The sequence below is a fragment of the Lepisma saccharinum genome, chromosome 16 (assembly GCF_977018435.1).
Source record: "Lepisma saccharinum chromosome 16, izLepSacc3.1, whole genome shotgun sequence".
NCBI lineage: Eukaryota > Metazoa > Arthropoda > Insecta > Zygentoma > Lepismatidae > Lepisma > Lepisma saccharinum.
In genome coordinates, this window is record NC_139244.1 from 7,054,590 (window position 1) to 7,072,960 (window position 18,371).

Below are 18,371 nucleotides of genomic sequence, written 5' to 3' on the forward strand. Positions count from 1 at the left end.
GAAATGCGTATAATATCTACCTCTTGAAGAAATTATTACACGCACATACACACAGTGGCATTAACTTAAATGTTGTGGGCCTGTGGTAGGCAAATATCTAGAAATATATTTCGGTGGGGGGTGACAAATGGGAAATAATAATAATAAATATCAATTAAGATATGTAAATTAATAAATATTTATTGTAAAAAAACGGTATAAGAATAGATATAATAGGAGGTATCTATGTATTGTGTGTTACCGATACATCGGTATCGATCGGTACTACTTACATCCAGTGGCGTGCCCAGGATTTTCCAAAGGGAGGGGGTTATGTGTACATTTTTTAAGTAGTCGGTCCTCATTTTGCAATATTTTCCTGCCTTTGACGTTCTTTTTTTAAAATACTAGACCAAAGGGGGGTTATAACCACAACCAACCCCTCCTTGGGCACGCCACTGCTTACATACACACATAGAAAACATACTTCCTAACATGAGTCAAAGGTCCACGAGAGGCACATTTCGACAACAATCAGAATCTGCGGTTAATTATTTTGAACGACGCCACCGTTTGCAGGACAATGAGGGGTCCAGCCCGAATGTGGCCAAAGAGGAGAATCATGAATATTTTGTAACGGGGTGTTTGTAAACAGTTGTCCCCGCGTGATTCACCCGGTCGCCGGCAGCTGGCGCGTCGGGAGGACCCACGTGGCAGCAGACGGAGCACGTGGCCTCCCAGATGGCCACGTCGGCGATGACGTAACAATGCAACCGGTTCTGATTCATTGACACATCAGGCTCTCACCATTCTGGGGTCACGTCATCGTTTCGCTTTTGTTTCGTCATCAATAGATGACTAACAGCGTATGTCGCGATTGAAAACAACTCCTCGGCATGAGAACTGACTACAATTGTATTATGCCTCTTACTTCCAGTGGTGCCAGATCTGTAATATTGGTACTAGATGTGCTAAAATTTTCTCCAGAAGATTGCAACAACAATGCAGTTTGCTAGCCAGTCAAATTCATAAATGTTAGATAGAAAATTCATGACATTTGTTTTAAAATACTTTTTGTTCATGTTGCTAACGACACTGGCGTATTCTCTTATGTTATTATCGCCGATAAACCAATTCTTTTAAAATATATATATAGAAGTTGCAGCAAAATTTGAAGTTGTCGGACTAATTAGGTCGAATTTTCAAAATACGCCAACGGTACCAGAGGGGGGAGGGGAGCCCTGCCCTCAGAAGTATATAGTTGCCCACTTTATGCCCTTGTAGTATGACCTCTTAATGCTAAGCCTTGTTTACATGGAGAAAGTAAACTGTCCTTCCCCCAAGTTTTGGAACCCAATCGCCGCCACTGAGTGGCAGAAAAGTGACGTCAAATAACAAATCAGACAAATAGACGTGCAGGGCAAAGAGGCTCTGGCGCCTGGACTCAAGGCCAGTATAATCTTCCATTATTGTGTGCTGGGTTTGTGATCGTGTGTTCACCCATTTCATCTTATCACAATTCATCCCAATCTTCGCGATTAGCCAAAAGTGGCAGAAAAGTGAAATCAAATCAAACAGAGAGGCTAATCGGGACTGGACCTACATTTTAAATTAGGATACACCGCAGATCTAACCCGAGACCGCTTGATTGACGCTACGTCACCATCGAGACCCGAAAACACTTGTTGGTGACGGACAAATCCCCAACTCGAAGCTGGAAACACTGTTTCAGATCATGTGTGAAGTTGGGGGGAGGGAACGTGGAGTTCGCCCACTGATTCACCCGCCGAGTGAAATCACGACGAGGCACCCCTTCTGAAGGGACCCGTTCGCAGCCTGGATGACTCGATGGACAGGAGTCTCCTCTTTTGTGTTTACACATTAACTAATAAGCAGGAACCCACGTGACTCAGTCCTCCCGAATTTCTGACTCAATCCCAACTTTCGACAGCGTGGCGTGGGGTGGCGGAGGGGTGGGAGGGTAATTATTCATTGTTGCAACGTGCGTAACCGCCTGGAAGGATGCGTACGAGCCGATTGTTACGTCCTCAATGTAGCGGATCATGTGCTTAATTCTCCGGTGACCCCCCCCCCCCCGCCTACGGTAGACGCAATGCACTGCGGTGACATTATGTACTACGAGGCCATTGTTAAGCTCTTCTGGTTCGGCGTAGATCCGAGTACAAGGGCACTCATGGTACCCACACAGACTGTTAAACGAGATATATATATATAAAACTTCGCCGACCTCCGTGGCAGAGTGGTTAGCACAGCGCGCTTCGGCTCCAGGGAACCCGGGTGTCCTTGTGGTCGCGATTAGTCAAAAGTGGCATAAGAGTGACGCTAAAAACAAAGATCAAATTAAAGAATGAAGAGATAAAAAATGTATACACAATAGGTAAGAACAGAATTTTCGCGATGCGTGAAATCGCGAAATGTGAAAAAAGACATGCAATTTTGACCACTGCACGTAACTACACCCCCAATGATGAAATATGCATGAGTTTTATTCGCGAAGTAATGCGAAATGTGTGCTTTTTCCACGAAATGAACGCTTTTTCGCGAAATAACCGTGACATATCATCAAATGAAGTAGAAAACACGCAAAAACCGGCAATCGAGATTGTGCGCGCAAACTGTCGATTTGTAACGAAACGTTTGCCTAAAGTTTCCTACCACTTGCAGCTGAAGAACGTTTTATCTTCGATCACATCAGGAAGACGCTGCAAATTGGAATTTCCCATGCACATAATCTCAGTTCGAAAACTTCGCTCCCTGTCAAGCTGCATTCCTTTCTTCCCCCGAATATGCAATTTAGAAATGAAGTGATTTTGTGTTGATGTTTTCTTTGTGGTTGGACAGCTAAGTACTTGTGTATGTGTACAGTATATAAAAATGAAGTAGTTTATCAATTTATAGCTCTTTTGTATGTTGTTTCCTCTCATGATGAAAAAGTGTGTGCCAATTTCTTTTTCCACCGCTGGTATATACCGCTGATCTAACATTTTATTTACCGCTCTCCTCAGTTTTTATTTACCATAAATTTGTCTCCCTAACAACTAAAAAATCATAAATAGAAATGGTAACGAGAATGATGCTCATAGAAAGAGACAAGAGAGAGATTCAAGTTCATAAAACGATACGAGAACGAGACAGAAGTTGATAAAATAAGACATCAAGACATAACATTTCATCAATAAGTTCTAGAACTGGGTGAAATTTCAGACAACAAGATAGAAATATGATACAATTTAATGAAAACATTTCTAGACCTCAGTGAAATTTCAGAAAACAAGATATAAATAGATACAATTTAATGTAAACAATTCTAGAAGTGGCTGAAATTTAAAGAAACATTGTAGAAATAAATAAAATTTAATGAAAACAATTCAAAACTTAGGTGAAATTTCAGAAACAGCATGGAAACCGATAAAATTTAATGAAAATATTCTAGAACTATGTGAAATTTCAGAAAACAAGATAGAACAATATAAAATTTTATACATAGGGTTGATGAGATGAAATGTATTTAATCAAAAGAGTTCTGAAATTAGGTAATATTTCATGAAGCAAGCTAGAACTAACTATATAGAATATTTTACGAAATAAATTTCATCTAGAACTAGATCAAATTTCAAAAGAACGGGATTAAAACAGACAAAAATTCCATCACAAAAGTAAAATGACATAAAAATTCATAGAGCATATGTTCTATCTTTACGTAAGATAGTTCGGGTATCCACTCCCGAGAACGTTAAAATCTTCATTGAAAAGGGAAACGGAGGTAAGAATCTTCCCAGCTCTTCAAGGATTCTCATGGTATCTTTATAGCCCTGGGGAAGCTTTTGAATGCAAATACGAAAGCTTTAGAAGCCCGCTCAGTGGAATGAAGTTGTTAGCGCTAGTTCCAGAATTTCATCCCCCGACAACTCCACACACACACATCGCGTGCTAGGGTCTCCACACTCAAATCTCCACCGTTTCGTGACGCCCAGGTTTTCCCGGCTAGTCATTGGGTTCATCTACCCCTGAAGGTTCGACAACCCGCTCGAAACCAGTGGCGTGCGGGACAGTCATCTTGTTAGGAAGTTCGCTCTTTTTTTGATGAGGAGACGCCTTGCACGAGAATCACAAGTTGAGGTCTCAATCATTATGGTGCGAGTAGGGGAATGCTTTCGTAGCACAAACTCCGAAAAATCGCATTTTTATCGCGTTTTCACTGAAAAGCATGCGATATTAATTGCTCTCGGTGGCCGTGTTCATTTATATTCTGGGGAGTTAACATTCAATAATCACCAAGGACGTATTTAGTTGGGTCCAGGGGTCCGGAAACACTTACCAAGTTCTAAAATTCTAAAATTAAACAATCAAAATATACTTCTTTAGCATATTTGTACCCTGACAAGGATTACAATGAGATCAAACGGCTTTGAATTTACATTTCCTAACAAGATTTATGCACACTACTACTTACAATAATATGCATCAAGCCGGCTCCCGTGGCGGAGTGGTTAGCACATGGCGCTACATGGTACCGGGTTCGAATCCCGGCCTGGGCATGGATGTTTGTGAGTGTCCATTCATCAATTTCATCATATCATCACTCATCCCCATCTTCGCAAATTAGCCAAAAGTGGCACAAAACGCGAAGTAAAATAAAGCAAATCCATCAATAACATGCATTAAATATTAATCAGGGATTTTTCTTTTCAACTGGACATAGTATCACTTTTGATTATTCAATAAATATAATTTATTTTTTTATTTTATGAAATTAATTATTTTGCCACGAAAGTTGTTACACGTAAAATAGATAACAAATACGTTCTGTTAGATCTCTCTATTGATTTGATTTGGTGTTTTAAGTCCACTTTGTGCACAGTAAGGCTAATCAGGACTGGACCTACAGTTTATAGTGAGATCCGAACAACTATGTGCCTCCACCGGGTATCGAACCTGGGACCCCTAGATTACAAGGCAACGACGCTACCACTGCGCCATCGGGGAGGCCCTAGATCTCTCCATTATCCTACCGTCTTTTTATATATCCGTGTTGTAATAATAATAATAATAATAATAATTCAAATCAAAATTAAGAAATCATCTTCTGGAGACAACTTACCAGTACTGAAAGCAGGAAAAGACAATAAAATGAAATCTTTCTTGATGTAAATTTGTAGGACATACACAGACTGACTTTTCTGCATTTTTGAGTATGTATTTTTGCTATGTGTGTGTTCATGCTTTACGTGTTTTTTTTACTTTTCTTACAGTGTACCTAGGTATATGTGTTTTTGTGCGTTTTTTCTTCTTGTGTTTATTATCTTCTCGTGTTTATTATCTTCTCGTGTTTATTATCTTCTCGTGTTTATTATCTTCTCGTGTTTATTATCTTCTCGTGTTTATTATCTTCTCGTGTTTATTATCTTCTCGTGTTTATTTTCTTTGCGTGTTTATTTTCATTTTGTGTTTCTTTTCATCTTGTGTTTCTTTTCTTCTTGTGTTTCTTTTCTTCTTGTGTTTCTTTTCTTCTTGTGTTTCTTTTCTTCTTGTGTTTCTTCTCTCTTTTGTGTTTTTTCTTTTGTATTTTTTCTTTCTATTCTTTGGTATTTTGATGTTTTCAGTTTCCATATATTTCGCAAAATGTTAGCTCTTCAAATCAATTTGTAAAATGTAGAGATGGTTAAGTGAAAGAGAAGGCTTGTGCCTTAACTTCGCCATCCAAAAGAAGAAATAAAATAAATAAATAAGTAATTTACCTATTTAATCACTATTGTTAATATTAATGTATTGATAATATATATTTATATTATTATTATTTAATGTGATGCACTTGGTTCGGACCCCTTTCGCAATATATTTTCATGTACGTGCCTCATAATCACGTGACCTCGGACTTGAATCGAAGACAATTACGATCGAGGCAAAATTGGGGGAAATGGCGATCACTTGATTAAAAATGCTGCTTTAGAAGTTGCAAGTGGGACAGCCGGAACCAGTGTGACTGATCTTGAATTCTGACAAACTGGATTTCCCACCACAACCAATCATCACCGTTCACGAGGCGTTTCGACCCCACTTGAAACTAAGAAGGTCAAGTTAGATATATATACAGGGTGATTCATAATTCCCGCCGAGGTTTCGAGTACAAGAACTATAACAGATACAGCAAGAAGGTGCATATCAGTACGTAAGCAATTTATTCTGCAGCCAGATACAGGTGGCACAACTAATGAAGAAAGTTGTGAGCATGTTAGCAACACGCTAAGAAATCGAGAGAGAGATGAACAGGGAAAATGTCCTCCCTCGTCGTTGCTTGGAACTTTCATCGACTTGAAAATGTTTCGTCTCTTTTTGAAAGTGAATTATTGTTTAATAACGGCGATAAAATCCCTCTACACTGAATTTCGAAGTGACAATAGTTGGTGGCCTCAACTGTCCCCTTGCACCCCGTGCGCACGCCTATGTTCGTCGCTCATTCGTCGAATTTCATATAGTAGCTTGCAATGACGTCACACAACGATCAAGCCTCGTTGGAAGAGCGCTGGTCTTGTTACCGAATGTTTTCCGATTCGATTCCCGGCCTAGTCATGGGAGTTTCCAGGGTGCGAAATCACTGCAGATTGGTTGGGGGGAAGGAGCAGAAACACATACACACACAAATACAAACTATATATATATATATATATATATATATAATTATACAAATATATACTAATAGGGTCTTGAAATGTGTAGATGTGTCAATTATATTATAAAATATACAATATATTATACCGACTGTCCTTCATCAAAATTTGAATGCAAATTGAAGATTTTAATATGCTATGATGATTTGCGTGACTAATCGGGGGCGGGGTAAGGGGCAAAAATTAAGAGATATTAAAAAAAAATAATAGGTTTCTAAATAAAATTCACATCTAAATGCTACTACATGTTTTAGTAATATATGTATATGCTTTGCGGTAGCTGACGAAAGGCGATGCGAAATTGAGACGAAATAAGAAGTCGCACTAATTTCTGTGTTCTGGGGATTGATGGGTTCAGTGTCTTTAGAGATGAGGCTCTTTGTTGTACGTTCTTTTTGTATGTTTTCGATACTATTCCAATAAAGTACGTATATTCGACTCCCAAACTAATTGTTTATGTTTGTCAGGAGAAGAAAAATTCTCCCCCCCTGGAAAAGTTTGGTGGGGGGTAAATTTCAGGACAGAATCGTTCGTGGTGGAGAATTCTTCCTGCCCCCCCCCCCCCGAGATTTCGCACCCTGGGAGTTTCTTTGCGAGTGCCCCCATCATAATTTTAATCTCATCATCCTTCATATTCATCGTCGCGATTAGCCGGAGGAGGTGAGAAAAGCGACGTAAAAAGGAAAATACAAAATGGAATGCTCAAAAGGAGTAAACTTTTACGGTGATGGGAAATTTGGAAGTCGCGATTACAAGAGGTTGATTCGAGTCCACCTTATGCTCAGATAGGCTAATCGGTACTGTTTGAAGTGGACTCTGAACCACTGTTCATTGTGCCCAGGCCCGTAGCCAGGCAGGGGCCAGGGGGGGGGTCAGCCCCCCTGGCACAGCCGTCGGCTCCCTTGACATTAGGCAAAACTATTTTGTGTAATTTGTTTGCAATGAATAATGAAAATGTATACAGGAGATATTATTTTGCTCATAACTTTGGTGAAGGATAAATTCACAGAACATGAACAACAGCTAATACATTTGTTCGGAGAAGTATAAGCAGCGGCAAGTATTTAGAAGATTCTCTAGACTCTAGAAAGTTCTTTCGCAGGGGAGCTACTTTATCTGTACCTTCGCTGTCCCTGTTGCAATCTGTGACTTTGAAGTCATCATGAAAATTCCCTCCGCATCCGCGTCAAAGGACAACATCTCCCAAGTTTTCGGAACTAAGGGGAGAATCATTGCTTCGGTCGGGAGTGGAATGTACTGTGGGTACTATGATACGCAAGTACATAGGTACACACACATAATTTCTTTGTAATCTTGAATTTTATTTTAATTTTAATCTGTACTTTTTGGGATTAGGTGGTAGACCAGCAACAGCTGAAACTCGCCCAGCAATCAAGTCAATTCAAATTAAATTAAATTCAATTTATCTTCATTTAATACTCTTAAAACTTTGGAAAATTGGATAACTCCCTGATAACTCGTGAGCCCCCTCCCCTGAAAATAATTTCTAGCTACGGGCCTGATTGTGCCTCCACGGGAATCGAACACAGAACCCCTCCATTACAGGGCGATAGGCGTTACCACTACGCCATCCTGGAGACCAGAAAATCTAAGTTTCAGTCTATTTCACATATAAGAGAAGAGGGGTTGCACCCAGTATTTTATCAACACACCCCAACATCCCCTTAACACCCCCCAAATTTCAACACACCCCTAAAGTTTTTCAGAAGGACTCAATTTATGGTGATTTTTGCTCTAAAGTTACACTTGCACACCCATAAATACTAACTTACATCAAGTGGCGTGCTCTTTACCCCCTTATTCGTACAAATAGAGAATTGATTACTAAAAAATACACGTATCTCCCCTTTCGAAAATCCTGGACACGCCACTGCTTAACCCCCCCCCCCTTCTTCCAAGATGCAAATTTCTGTAGGTATAAACCCCTCGTTTTAACCAAACACCACACCATTGATCTACATCGAATTTGACACTCTTCAAAAAATGCTAGTCCCCACAACATTGCAAGTCAATTTATAACTAATTTCAATCAAATCTCTTTCTCGGGCAATCCCAGTTCAATTTATAGCCAGCCAATCCATTCCAAATACAAAATTAAAAAAAGCATCTACGGAACAGAACAGCAGAGAATTTCAAGCAAGGCCTGTCGCGAGATTTCGTGAGTTGCCGACATGGCTCGAGGCCCCGCAATGTGGATTTCATTTCACGCGGATATCACGCGACGAAGACAATGATTTGCACTTCTTTTGTATTATTATATTCTTTTCATTAACGGATGTCATATTGCGGAACTGATTTTAAAGAGTTTAATGAGAAAGGATTATTTCATTTTCATTATGGTTATATTTCTTCCCCTTTTTATTCTTATTTTCAGGACAGGTACGGATCTAAAAATTATTTGGGGGGGGGGGTCCGAACCACAAATAATGAAAATAATGTTAAAATTAAAATTATTGTATTATTATTATATTAAATTGAAATAATATTAATTTAAATATGTAATTTATATTGTATTGTTATTATTACGCGAATAGATAAATAGACGGTGGAAGAATTGAGATATAGGCCTAACAGCGCGTATTCATTTTCTAGCTTACGTGTAGTTAAGATCGACAAAATGTGCATAAAAGCAAGTGCCCTGGGAAGGAAATTAATGCCAAATATATATATATATATAATATACACACATTACATGCATAATATGTTAATCAGGAACGTTACTTTTCGTCAACAGGAGTTTTTGTTGATAATCAATTCTTTAACATAAGTAATGCGGTGTCCATGAATCTTTGGTATTGTCAAATCCGTATGATTCCAATACAATCCTTGCCTTCCAACAAGTTCAGAGGAAATAAATAAGGGAATGTGCAACAAATGCTAAACAAGTATATTTTCATTCTTTAATATTAGTATTTGGTAAGTCTCTCTGGGGTCTGGGCCCCCTAAACACCCCTAAATACCCCCTTGGTTCAGAAGGGGTTGAAGTCATAACCATGACTCCAGCAGGAACAGATTAGAAATAGGCGTCCTTCTTCCCCGGACAACGTTTTAGACTTGCGTGACTGTTCACATAGTGAACATCGTGTCTAACCGTGGCCGTGCGGCGTAAGGCGTTTATGGTTCCGGCTATGTGACACGCACAGGTTCGAGTCCTGGGGGAAGCGTAACAACTTTTCTCCTGAGATTTCGGCCAGTGTATGGGACCTGTGGCCACCCAACATCGTAATGGAATTGGGGAGCTACGAATGAGAAGCGTAACACGGTCACGGAAACATACAACGACAACTGGGAGTTCGTCGTGCTGACCACACGTCACCTCGTAACTGGTTAGATGATCTCCCACCTCGGCAGTCGGTAGGTAGGCCCTGGCCATCGCGGACTGTTGAGCCACGGGTTATTATTATAAATACTGTCTTCAAAATAGGTAGATGCTCCAATTACAGAAGGCAGATAAACTTATACTACACGTATTTGGTTTGTACACACAAATACAATCAATATAATTTTATCATATATTCTAACATACATAGACCGTAATACAAGTAATTATGTCCGGAGTGCGGAAGGAATTTGAAAGAAAATCGCAAGGGTTCTTCATTTTGGGCATCACACAAGGCAGCTTTCACACCGAAGCGGCAAGCCCCTTCAGTCTATAAGCAAACATTCACCGGACGAACAACAGACCGAGGCGACGCGATATTGCAGCTTGTTCTGTCGCTTCGGTTCGGAAGGTTGCATTTATTACTTCGGTCTCAAAGCTCCCTAATTTACATTATGGAAACACGTCATTCAACGCAAAAACTGAAAATCAGAGGAGAATTGGACAAAAAAATGGCTGGCGTTATGTGGTCGTTAACTAGATCCAGTGGCGTCGTTTAGGGGGGCGAGGGGGAGCAGTTGCCCCCCACTTTTTGCGACTTTTCCCCCCGCACTATGCTAAACCTTATGTACCAAGAGAAAGTAAACTCTCCGTGGCCCTCCCCACCCCCCACTTTTTGCACCTTGCCTCCCTAGTTTTGGAACCCAATCGCCGTCACTGCCTAGATCTTAGGGGCGGGGGAATTATGTTTCAATACCGATGTCTTGGAACGACTTCCTGATTTTCTGAATCATGTTAAAAAGTGCGTAATTTGAGAAGTTTTCTCCATTCTGTAAGTTTCGGAAATTTGTTGGAAATGACAAATTTCATTCCAGAAATTGAGGAAACAATCACTTCATGCCACTGGCGTACCCAGGATTTTTCCAGCAGGGGCTGGAATTATACATAGATGCTTCTTATGGGGAAGGGGGGGTGGCATACACAGAATGATATTTCATATTTTTAGAACTTTCCACTCTCAAAAATGGAAATCGTGAGTTATTTTAACACTCTGTTTTTTCCTTACTTCGCTACTTTTATTTGAAAATGTTGAAAATTTCGGAAGGGTCTGTAGCCCCATCAGCCCCCCCCCCCCCCTCCTCTGCGTATGCCAGTGCTTCACGCAGATAGAATTCGAGAACATTTTCCGTTCAGACTTCTTGGAATCGCCCCCTTCCCGATGCTGTCTCAGTCAAAAACGTTGTCTAGTGACAAGTTGCGTTCACTTACCTCTCAATTTTCGAGTAAGAGATTGGCATGTTTAAAGATAATAGCTACTACTTTTTGTTTTGTTTTTACTATTATAATTACGAACTTTACTAGAAACAAAAATCCTGTAATATTTCCGCACACAAAATAGAAACTTTCCCCTTTCATAAAATAAAAAGACTTAAATTCATAGTGTATCGTGCGTGTTATTGCACACAAAAGTGTAAAATTTGGGGTGTGAATATTGCAATTCCCTCGAGTTCCTGCGACGAAATGAATCCTCTATCAGTTCCTTGAGGTGACAGACTGGAGTACCTTCAACCTTTGAAGGGACAGGCAGGTGTGGAGGCGCGAGTTTGTTGGGAGGTAGAAATGGGAATGTCCCGTTTTCGTTTGGGCCGTAACCTCTACCTGAAGCCGGTCAGGCGGGGGTCTCACTTACTGCACAACACTTGAGCAACCTTGTGTTCTGACGTCACGGGAGAAAGCTTTTTAATTTTAGGCTACATGCCTACGTTGTCAGGTTAGGCTAGCTAGGTTTTGTTCTCTCAGCCTAAATAATAATTTTTCATTGTATTTATGCTGATAGAACCTAACCTAACCTCGTAGGCATTCCTCGTCTGACGTCATAACACAAGGTAGCAAAACTGTTGTGCGGAGAGGAAGACCCGTCAGGCGGCTTCTTCCAGCCTGAATGTTGATCGTACCGAGGGGTGAGAAGCGTGCGAGAAGGAGTATCGCTTATGGACTGTGGCTTCGATGAGAATAAATATTTCGAATGAAAATAAGAGATGAATTGATCTATCACTGCTAGACTCGTCGCTACTCCTCAGTGCACGTCACTGAGTTGCATAGGCTGTCAGTAGTGTACAGTACTAAAAAAATTGTCGTTTTCCCACAGAGAAAATAAGTGTCAGTGGCAACCGTGCGTCTGTACTGCATGTTTGCATATGCATAGTAAATCAAATTCAATTTTTCGAGGGCTTGTGACTTCAAAAGGACACCTCAGCGAGGAAAACGTTGCCAAGAAAAGTTGTTCATCTTGAAATATTGTAATTTCGTTAGCTTCTGCTCAAGGACGTATTTAGGGGGTCCATGGGGTCCGGACCCACCCCGAAAGACTTACTAAGTACTAAAATTAAGTAATAAAATAAATAAAATTAAATAATGAAAAAAATATTTGTTTAATCGAGGGTTATTTATTTCTGCCGAACTTATTGGATGGATGACAGTACTAAAGAAGATTTATGCAACATTTATTACTACTTACGATAATATGCATAAAATATTACGGTGTCCCGACAAAACGTTCCAGCGACAAAACGTACCACTCAGATAAACAGCTACCTGTGATAACTTCAAAATATTTACTCCGCGAAAAAACGTACCATTTCAAGGAAAACGATTGAACTTGCCCTTGACATGTCAGACATTACAACACGGTGCGTTATCCAGCACCCAGCTAGGTTATTCGCTTTACCTCATTAGTCATTACGACTTTGATAGGTTAGGTTAGGTTAGGTCGAGTATCGAGAGAATGAGGAAATTCGTTTGTGTGTCGCTCTGGCCTTCTTAAAAACGGAGGAAGTTTATGATGGTTGGCTGGAAATACACTCTCAAGCCTCAGAATCAGCAAAGCTAACTCATTTCTTTTATTACTTTGTGAATAGTTGATTGCAAAACGCGGAAATTCCAATAACAGTGTGGAACTGTCCAAAAGCCTGGATAAAGTGTGATGGAAATCAGGAAAACTAGAGAAAATCGTAATTTCGGTAAATGATTTTTGATGCCGTCCGATCAAGTGGTACGTTTTGTCGCATCGCAAATATTTTAAGACTCATTAGAAAACACTTCGCAGGTAGTCGCCGAGGTGGTAGGTACGTTTTGTCGGTGTCCGGTAAAGATTATTGAATATTTTAATTGCCATATGTTCGGGTTCCTCTTGAACTAATGTTAAACGTTGACTGCCAAGGCCAGATTGTCTGAATGACAAGTAAAAAAAATGTGAAAATGGATCAAGTTGGTGTAATTAGATCTGTGAAGCACAAGAAATTTCAAAACAATCCAAGAAACAGTTGAAAATTGAATTTAAATTTGAGACCCAGTTTTGGGTATCGTGGCCTGGAGAAGAGAATTTTGATCAGAAGGCCATGAGACCCATTTCTGTGTCTCACTTTTTTTTGTAAATGACTTCGTTTCTTCAAATGACGAACTTCAATTACTTGAACTATCAAGCTCGTCCAGTGTTGCACGCATATTTTCTGTTTCTTGGTCATACATCGTCGACAGAACATACAACAACAGAAGTGCTTCTTCCACAAAATATTGCACGAAATGCAATCTACACTTTCAATCACACTGAATATAGTCTTAATTTCTTCTTCTTCCTTTATTTTTCTCCTTCTTTGTTTAATTCTTGCCTGAAATACAACAAATGTCATACAAGGATGCATTTTTTAATGTGGCCTGTTGTATTGAAAATCAACAAAATAAAGTTATCATAATTAATCACAGAGCACTAGGTTTATTACTACAATGTTACGGCCATTTGTACGCCATTGTTGTAATCACCTGTTGCCATCTAGGGCCAGGCTACGAGTATAGTGTAACATTCTGGAGCCAAAACAATATCTTTGACCATGTTAGCAAATGACAAGTGAAACCCATATAGGGGTATCGCGGCCTGAAGCAATTGCTGAGGTGAGACACACAAGTGGGTTTCACGGCTTCATGAATGACGATACTTGAGACCCACTTTAGGGTCTCATTCTCGCATATAATTACATTTCCTCCACCTTATAACATTCTTCAGATCAGTGCGCGCAAAGCATAAACTTGTTTTCAGTCAAGATGAAAACCCATTCAATGCTGCACTCCCTTTAAGTTACATCAATCACACATGTTTCAAATTATTTACAAAAGTTAACTTTTATTAGTATGTGATTCTATAGCGGCAGTAACTCCTGCCAAAATAAATAAAGAAATAAACGGCATTATTTTTAGAAACATCAAATAAAATGTTTCCATTCAAAGAAAAATTAATGTTAAAAGACATTAAATTATATTAAATTTTAATTTCAAACTGTGAAATGCAAGACACATAATTTCTCAATTTTCACGTAAAATCGTAATAGGTATATTTTTATTCTTGCCATTTCTACTGTTGCCATTTTTTCCCTTTGTCATTTTTTCCGCTTGCCATTTTTACCTAAATTCGTTTTGTCGCGTATCAATATTACTACACTTTTCGACAACTGGATCTAACATCTTTATTCTGATACTCAGTAAATATTCAATTCTTTATCTATTTGACATTAATTTCCTTGCCAGGGCAGTTGAATTTATACAAATTTTGCCCAGCTTAACTACAAGTAAGCTACGTAGATTATGAATACGTGCTGTTATATCATTACAACGTCATTTTATAATGTACTAAAATAATTAATATTAATTAATTTAATACTATTATAGCCTAATTATTTTTAATTTAAACATTATTATTATTATTATTATTATTATGAGACACTATGTTCGGACCCCCCCGAAATATGTTCTAGATACGTGCTTGCTTCTGCTGTGCAATTACTATGCCTGCCACAAGATGACTCTGCTATCATCCAAAGGACAAATTTTCGACCGGGGGGAGAGTGAAAGAACAAATTTTCGACCGGGGGGAGAGTGCTTGACATGGCTCGTTTCAATTACTCATACACGCATAGATCAGATACGTTCCAATCCGGGGAGCATGATTCAACAAGAATTAGTCGAAGCAAAAAGGATCCGAATCGATTATCTGATCCAAGACTGACACACAGCGCCTCCTACCACAATGGAAGTTTTTCGATAATAATAGCAGAACGTCCACAAGGCAGAGCGTGACATCATCAAATGACGTCATGGAGAGCATGTCAACTGTTTAGAGAGCCCTCTTGCGCACACGGAGGGACTTATCTGTGTGTCTAAACTATTAACGGCGTTCTTTTGTTAAACGTGAAAGCCGCAGACTAGAGTGACAGCTGCCGGTCGAAAGGAGAAATGACTAACATTCTAATCCAAAGCGTGTATAACCGCCTTTCATCCAAATGCACAGATGTTCTGTATATTACGAGCTTCCTAAATCTGTTACCCTACCCTTTAGGGAATAGGACCATAGGATTCAATCAGGATTTATGATATCTTGCAATTATTCCTAGCACGTTATTCCAAAAATACCGATGACTTTTAAACTAACAATCAGATTAAGACTACATAGGGCAAATCGAATGAAACGAGCTGGTCCCGAATTTAAGGAATCTGAAGATTTGATTACTAAAATCCAAGGTTGAATATTACAGGTAAGGGCATGTCGGATATTCAGAACAAAATTAGATGACGTCGCTCCATTCTCCGAGGAGTAACACTATTATATTTTTGACAATTTTTATGTTAGCTTGCGTTTTAATTATTCGTGGAAGCCTGATTGGAAGAAAAGTACTTGAAATTTGTCGTATGAAGCCGTTCATCTTGTTTTTAAGTTCGCTGCTAGAGGTACGTCAACTTTTCGTTACATTTTCGTCCCCAATGTATGTTCTTTTGAACTGCAACGAATGACAATATTGCCAGTGCCTCAATGGTTTCATCGCAAAGGTTTAATCGTTTAACTCACTATAATTATGTGATTGGACTGAAAATGAAAATCTACCTTTAATAAACTCACTTTTAAAGCAGCAAACGTCTAGTTGGTGCGTAACAATTAGTGTTATTCTGAAAAACGGCCAATTCGTGCAATTTCGCGGTCTCCAAACACGGTAAACTTGTCTCTTTGTAAACTTTGTGTTATTCATATAACTATACTATTCATAGGCTAACGATATGCATTTCTAGACGGTATGGGTTTGATTATGATAATACCCCTCCCCCACCACAGCAATTCCTCTCTGGTGAGCTTTCCCAAGAAAGGAAAAAAATAATTGACAGGCGAAACGTTGTTCGTAGCTTCCAATCTGTGAGCAAAGTCTCAAGTGTTGTTTCATGAAATGCTACTCGGAAAACAGTATTTATTTCTCAACTGCCGCGTCCTCGCGTCAATTATACAGGGCCGCGAAAGTTTCTCCTAAAGTTTGCGACTTGCAGCCCGAGCTGGCAACAACCTGCAAAGATGGTTCACCAGCGCTAAGAGGAAATTCTTTCTCTCTACTGCTCCCGAGCAAGGGTGCCCATTCCGCCAAAAATCATGGCATGCGTCCCCCCAGGGCCAGCGCTAGTAATTTTGCCGACCTGAGCGGTGGTCATAATGCAGCAACGGCAAATTGAAAATCAATATATTCCTAAGTAAAACATCAAACTATAAAATAAATAATGAGACTTGTTACGCTATTTCAATACTATTAAGCACAAAAGAATATATCTCGCTCGACCAGTTAAACTTTAAAAAAATGCAACACTAAATTTATATTATTATTATATTTTATGAAAACTCTCCCTTTCTTAAACGTATCTTAAATGTAACAAGTATTAGGAAAGAAATGAAGGCTTGACTTCATATGTTTACCGTTGTAGGTCTGTGATATATGAATGGATTTTTAAAAGAAATTCATGTAATATTCCCGGATCTTCCGCGTGGGTGATCTAAAGTATGAATTCTTTCCTGCATTGTCCCCGCATAAACCGGCTCTGGGTTTCACCCAGCCTCAAATTAATGGGTACCTGGGGGCAACCCTGGGAAGTAAAGGGGGCCGGAGGGTGGTGCTGATCACATCACCTCCAAAATTACCGAGATCGAGAATGTGTGTGGCCCTACCCCCACATTCCCTAAAGGTGCCTTCAAGACATGGTGCTGCTACATGCACAGGGAACTTTACCGTTGCATGTAATTTTTTTTTCGTATAGCTAATGCTCCCTTGCATAAAATGGAAACAAGCGTGTTTCAGACATGATTGGCCGAAGATAGTATTTTTATTAGCCTTAATTTCCAAAAAAAAACTTTGTTCGCCACTTGCCACGGTTACAGACCAAGTTAATAATTTTCACGTTCTACACTCACATTAGGTGCAAAATCATAACCCTTTATCTGTTTAAGGTCTCGTTTGGTGTAATTGTTTTATTATAGGTGAAAACACTTTTAGTTCATCTTTTAATTCAGTAGCCTTCATGTGTTAACATTCCGGCAAGTTTTCTACTTTTCAGACAAGAGATCAAATGGCATTTCTTTATGCTTACCAATATCATAAAATAAATTGAAAAATTCACTATGATGTTTAAGCTGCTCAAATCTTTCGCCTTAGAGTTAAAATAATCGTCTAGGACCTGGTAAGAAAAATCAACTTTGTACCGTTTCATCATACTGAAACTGCTTCTTTCGATTTCGGCCCTGTATAGTGTTGCCTACCTTTGGATCATCTATATCTAAATTCGATGCAAATTCTTTCTCATCAACCGGGACTCACAGGTCGCCGCCCCCCGACGCCTCCACGAGTGGAGCTCCTACCAGGCTGCCAAGTGGCGTCTAAGAAACTTTGAAATTTTTCATCACTCCTGCTTTTTTCAAAGCGCTGATATGTTTACAAGAAATTATCTAACAGCATCTAACACATCGTAGATAAATGTTTTGAAGACATTTGCTCATTACATTACGTGGAGTAAAAAGTCATACCAGATAACTAGTGAGCAAAGGAATGTAAAGCCACACAACTGGTTTGCAATACACTGCGCCTCATATGCAACCATTTGGACAGTTCTATTGTCGGCAATTATTTGAAGGAGCGCATCATAGACCTCTCCCACTTGATATCTCAACGGAGTTAAGGCATGGAATCTGCTTTCCCACCATGTGGCACTCGGTGGTTTTAAAGTGATACTGCTTATATGTTCCTTCAAAACGGTGGGTTGGCATATATTAACTTCCAAGTTATATAATATAATAACTTTCAAGTTTTCAATAGGCTTATTTTTTTTCTTCACTTCAAATTTTGCCGCCCTGAAAATGTGCCGCTCTGGACGGTGGCATGGTTCGCCCCCCCCCCCCTTCCGCCGGCCCTGCGTCCGCTGCAAATCATATCATTCGCGCCCTCAAACCATATCGTAATCCCAACGAAGTATTTAATTACGACAGCATGTCTACCGAAAGTAACTTTTTC

At 39.5% G+C, this 18,371-nt stretch overlaps 1 protein-coding gene across 2 annotated transcripts in view; it reads right to left on the reverse strand.

Moving 5' to 3' along the window:
- The window catches only part of alphaSnap (Alpha-soluble NSF attachment protein), a 125,253-nt gene that overhangs the window by 91,760 nt on the left and 15,122 nt on the right, over positions 1-18,371 (reverse strand). The gene's annotated exons all lie outside the window — the stretch shown is intronic.